A 6,341-nucleotide genomic window follows, 5' to 3' on the forward strand; every position below is an offset into this window, starting at 1 on the left:
CTATTTTTTTCTAAATGCAGTATAGCCAAATATCTGTCTCTTAACATTTATGGATAGCCCTAACACATTTCTAAGTAAATGTACAGTTGAACTCATACATATCCTCAAAAAAAAAATAAAATTCATTACAAATGTAATCCACCAAACTCTACAAAAATGGCTTTAATCCACTTCATCATTTAACCCTGTCCAACATGGAGTGCCCACTTTATTAATCCAAAATGTCTCCCTTTTAAAGGGGTATTCCAGCATTTTATTATTACAATTTCATAAATTTAAGAGACAAATAAAAATAGTCAAAATCTGCAGCAAAGGCCAAGAAAGCCTGACTTTTAGTCCATATGACTCAAGCTCCTAAAAAGACAGATCCTACACTTCCCATCATGCAACTCGATCACATCTTTCATTAGACTAGTGGTTCCCTAACTTGTGGTCTAGACACCCACAATGGGTCGCAAGATAAATCTAAGGGGTTTTATTACCTGCGATCACCTGGATGTTAATGTCTCTGACTTTTCTCCAATCTTTGCATCTTCCTTTTTAGCTCTTTGGGCTCCTAAAAATTATTTAAATGAAACAGTCTGAATAGACAAAATAACTTTTTGGACTGAACTGCTTACAACTTACAGACTTGCAACCTGCGACGAGGGGTCAAAAGGAGATATCGCTTCTTATTAAGGGACCACAAGCAAGAACCACTGCATTGGACCCTAAGTACCCACATCTTTTAAACTCCACGTCCCCAGTTTGTAACGCAGACTTTCTGTCAAGCCCAAACTGAGATAACATCAAGGGTTTTTTTTTTCTCAGACTTTGGAATGGTTCTCCTTTGCAAAGACATCACAGAATAAAAATAACAGGCTGAATAGTACTCTCCATAACTAGTTAACTGATATTCATGTGTAAAACTGGTGGAGCACCCCTTTAAGGAGCAACTACTCTAAATCGTCCTCGTTTTTGGTAAAGATACTTTCGCAGTTTCCATATATTTAAATGAACAGACTGAATTGGTTGAAATATTTTTTCTTGCTGAATGAAATACAGCTGAAACTTCTATTGTGAAAACTTTTCGTTGTTGTCCTGAGACACCCTGGGATTTCTGGCAGTAGTTCTCCACTATATGGGAACCACTTGCTGTTTAATATACGTGCATAAACCTCCTTGATTACACTCCAAGTTATTAATTTCCTGCATCACTGCTAAACTTCTTTGGATTGATAGCCTCTGGAATAACCTGTCAGACCTCTCCCTTAGCCTGTCGATGGATCATTACAACCTCACACACTGCACTGTCCGTGTAGTGCCATACAGTGTCTGATTAATCAGCTTATTCTGTGGTGTAAGTGGAACATTTATCAAGATAATGCTGTACCAAACAGCACTTAATGAGCAAGTTGAGGGAGTGACACTACCCGTCTGCCAAATGAGAGGTAAGAGACAACCTCTCACTCTTCCTCTCTTTCTTTGCCCTCTTTTTACCCAGAAATGGAAAGACATTACCAGCTCTCCTGACGTTCCTCCATAAATCACCCCCTGTCTAGAATTGGTGCTACCATAAAAAGCTTCCCCTTTGCAAGTAAGAGCAGGTTGAAATTGCAGGGATGTGGTGGAAATGTTTCAGGTCACGTGATATTCAAAGATTCAATCTCTGATACCAAGTCGGTGCTTGTTCAGCAAAACGAGCAAAGGAAAAGTGATAAAAGAATATAAAAGAAAGGCGGGAAGTACCCCAATGTAGGTAAAATGAAAATAGGGAAAGGGGGATGGAAGAGCAGAAGGAAGGAAATATGGATAAAAATAGCATCTTTTGCCTTTTGCACAAACACACAAACACATCACACAACTGTTCTCCAATTTACAGCGCTGTATTCCCCGAGCATTTTCAGCTATCTTGCCTTCATCGGGATAGTATTTGAGGTTGTTCCCATTTTCTTTAAACTGTATATTTCCATCAGTCATGTGACTTTCAAATCACCACACGCTATCCGAAAGAACATTACAAACATCTTTTCAAACTAGGTGTTTACACGTTACAATATTTACTCTTAACACATCAAAAAGGGTTTATAAGAAAAATATGAATGAAGGCACACAACACTACAACCAACATCTTAACCCATCAATGGGCAAACAGGTTGAACCTCCATTTTTCAATACTAAATGTATATTCTTTATGGTCCAGACTGAAATATTTCAACAATTTTGGATGAATTGCCCTGAAATTTTGTACATTCTGTGGGGACATTCATGGTCTCCAGAGGATGAATCCAAATAACCAACATCACACATATTGTATCGTTTCCTGTTAGCATGTTGACATTTTACGAACTGCTAAAATAGTATGATGATTAGTATGTAGTATACTGTGTAGAATTAGTATGCCGTATGGTTTTAGGACACAGCTTTAGTCTAGTGTAACTGTTAACGGACAAAACGTATGAAGACATCACTTTGAGCATAAGGAAGCTGAACTGAAAAATAACTGGGAGATTAATGAACAATAAAATGATTATTTGTGCAGCCCCATTGAAAATGGCTGGGGAATAAACATGACATATACGTAGAGTTAAAATTGAATTTTGACTTGTACTGAAACTCACTTGTCTGCACATTGCTGACTGATTAGCACTGATGAGCTAGTGCTAAAATCTTCCTGCGCTATGGTCACAGGAGAAAAGGTAATTCATTACTTTCACATTTATTCGGTTGTAACCCTTCACACTGTCATTATGGACAGTTATCATTTATGCAGCATAACCCCAACCACTGCCACCATCTACCATCTCCCAGCTGCCTTATAACAATTCCCAGACATTACATTACTCTGTGTGACGGCTGCTGCTGATAGTGGTTATGGTGATATGGTAAGAATGACAGCTCCCCCCGGTGTCATCCCCTCAGCTCCCCTGATGCATGGCCATCATCAGCGTGCTGCAGATTGAAGTGAAATGATTGGGTATAAAGCCGTGAAAAGGGGGCTGTAGTGATGGGGCCTCAGTGTCCATTGAAGTGAAGGAGTAATCTATCTGAGGGTGTGATAGCCCTGACCATCATTTAAGTGGCTTGAAAAGGTCAGCGGGGCGACTGGTATGTAGGAGCGCTTGGGACGGCCATTACAGTCATTCCGCTTCACTTTGCGAGCTGCCGCCGCCTGATTGATACCTGAGAGAGGATTTGGAGCTGCTGTGGTGTGTATTATACAGCAGGCACTTTAATATATTGCTTGTGTGTGTCAGTGGGTAGATATTTGTGTGTCCCCTGGTCCGTGTAAATAAGAGGGAGGAAGCTGTGGGTAATCATGTAAGATGGCCCAGGCAGAGTGTTTCATTCCATGTCTTCAGGAGAGGATCTTGAGAACCACGTCTTTCCACAGCCAGCCCATCAGCTCTCTATCACCTTACTCGCTCATGACTGATGACTCTCACACAACCACTCTCTTCATCTTTGACCAAAACAGAAGTACAAGAAATCAATGGAACAAGAAGGGGCTGATGTAATTAAATCCGTCTGCAGGGTAAGAGAAATAAAGCAGAGGAAAGCTTGGTGAAGAGCAGTGGAAGTCCCTGGAGGTATAATTAACAATATCTACCGTTAGTATCTACGCTTCTTCTTTCTCTGATGCTCACAACAGTACAGACTGACGCAGTGGCAAAACCCCTGACACAATTTCTGCCCGTGGCTTTGCTTCTGCGGACCATCCTGCTTCATGGCCTGTGGATTAAACAGCAACATACAGCAGCAAAAAAAAAAAAAAAAAAAAAGAAGTATTCACGCTGCTTGGAAGTTTTCATGTTTTCATGTTTTACAACATTGAATCAAAGGGGATTTATTGTGGCTGATCACTGACCGCTTTCATAGGACACATATAAACCAGCCAATAGGTCTTTTTAATATGTCACAGTAAGAAAAGCTTCACTTTCAGGGTCCTGCTGCTGTGCCTGCTGGTTCACTGTCACAGTGTCACGGCTTACTGAGACACTCGAATAGAACGGAGACACCTGTGCTTTTCCTACAATGACAAGACAAAATGTCTGCTGTGAAAAAGCCCTATTAGTTTTAGAAGTGACATAATTAGTTAAATGGAGGGGGTTTCGGTGAATTGTAGTATCAGTACCCCTGTGTCTGGAAGGTCCACCTTTTGTTGAGTCAGGATTGTGGCAAATCCTGCACCGTGAGGAGGCAAAGGAACACTCCAAACAACTCTGCAAAGAGGTGATTCAAAAGCACAAGTCAGGCGATGGATGCGAGACAGTTTCCGAGTCACTGGACATCCCTCGGAGTGCAGCTAAATCAGTCATGACAAGGTAACACTTCATAATAACCATCATTAATAAATGGTCAATTGAAAGTGAATTCAACTTTATTTAATAGATATTTCACTGCTAATAAACAATGAAATGATCATTAATACTGTTTATTAATTATTAGTAATGTATTAGTAATTATTAGTTTGTGTAATATAAAATAATGAGTTTATAAATGATATATTGTGTCATAACTGATAAGAGACGATAACAATTACAATCTGATTACATTAGTAAACTATTTATTAATTGATTATTGTTGCACACATTATAACATTTTATATACTATATTAAGTATTTGTTAATGATTACCAAATGATTTGTAAACCTTTGAGAAATTGTTTTTAAAACATCTATAAACATTACATAGATAGAAGGACCAGATATTTGTAATACTTTGTTTATGGTAAATAATTAGTTTGTCCACAAACATTATTTGGATGGCTATTATAAAGTTGTAACTGATGTTTATACTACACTGTAAAACCAGAAAATATTTTCTCCACAAAATATGATCCAGTTTCACCCAAATCAGTGACTAACGTTATAAAGTTGTGTTTTTGTACAGTAATCGGAGAGGCCCGGCAGCCTTCTCGCCTTTCTGCCACAAGTGGACTACGCACATCCGCAATGCAGATGTTCACACGGGAATACAGTAACACTACCGAGGTGGTTCTCTTGCCGGGTTTGGCTGCTGACATGTAAATGTTAATGCAATAGACTGGGGGCGCTGTTTTGCTTATTGCATTTGAATATTGTCCACTGTACAGCAGGTTGAGTCTTTGAAAATGAAATGTCAAATGCAGTTTTCATTTTCAAATTGTTAGAAAATTTCATTTTCATTTTGACTTAAATATTGCCTGCATAAATGGAAAATCGGGTTACATTGTTTATTTTTCATTTTCAAATTTGAATTAACATTCGAATATTGTCCACTGTACATTTTTCATTTTAATATGGTCATAGAACACCCATACGAGTACATGGAAATGAAAATGCTAATTGGATTATTTCATTTTCATTGTTACTCAAATAATCAAAAGATTTCCAAGTTTACATTATCATTTTAATATAGTCCCCCTATACGCTTCCATAATTAATTCATTAATAAAGCCACATTAAATGTACTTTAAAGGCACTGTAAACTGAGTACCGGAGAGAAATTATGCAATGAAAACACAAGCACTGTTCATATACATAGTGAGAGGACTGAATAGACTTGTGTGAATAACCTGGGAAGTTTCCATTTCATCCTCTCTCATGTGCTCACACATTAATTGCGGCCTGCCAGAGCAGAGCATCGTGATCCAGTTGGATTTTAACACAGAGGTGCTGTGCTGACAGCGACAGGATCCGCACCTCTGAATGTCAGCTACAGGGGATAAATAGCCCTAAAATAAGACTGCTGTGTGAAACTGGTCAAAATTTGTAGCTCACGTCTTGTCACATGATATTCCCCTCAAGTATTTAACACCTAGCTGCAAATTTGATTATGGTGCTTCAAATATGCATCCGACAGTGCGGAACACCCTGTAACTTTCAGTCGGATGTCTCCCATAAACTTTTGAGTTGTGAGTCAGAGATATGTGACTGGGTGTCAGAGCTTTCTGTGCTATGTGATTGCTTGGTCCTAGAATAGCAGAATGCTTCCTAATAGCTACTTAATTCTAATGAGGGTTTTATGAGTCGTGATCAAGAGCTCATTGGTAACGTGTTCAGTCAATAGCGCCTTCTCTACTGAGCAGAGCCTCGGCTTATGTGCCGACCCCAGCAAATTGACCCGGAGATTTATACAGCTATTTTCTAAAGGTCCCCATTCGTGGGCCTACAGTCAGGAAGGCGAATTAGTGTTTCAATGGATTTCGCTTTCAATTTGAATGTGGAGTGGTTGGAACACGGCCCCGGCTAAGGGGAGGCCATGGGTAATGAACTCTTTTGTGTTCTGCCACTTAAAGGATCAAATGCTTGAGGCTGTGAAGACATTCAGCACTGCAAGAGAGATGATTTCCTTTGGCTGCCATAGGTGGTGAATCCTAT

This window comes from Siniperca chuatsi, linkage group LG22 (assembly GCF_020085105.1).
Source record: "Siniperca chuatsi isolate FFG_IHB_CAS linkage group LG22, ASM2008510v1, whole genome shotgun sequence".
Classification (NCBI taxonomy): Eukaryota; Metazoa; Chordata; class Actinopteri; order Centrarchiformes; family Sinipercidae; genus Siniperca; species Siniperca chuatsi.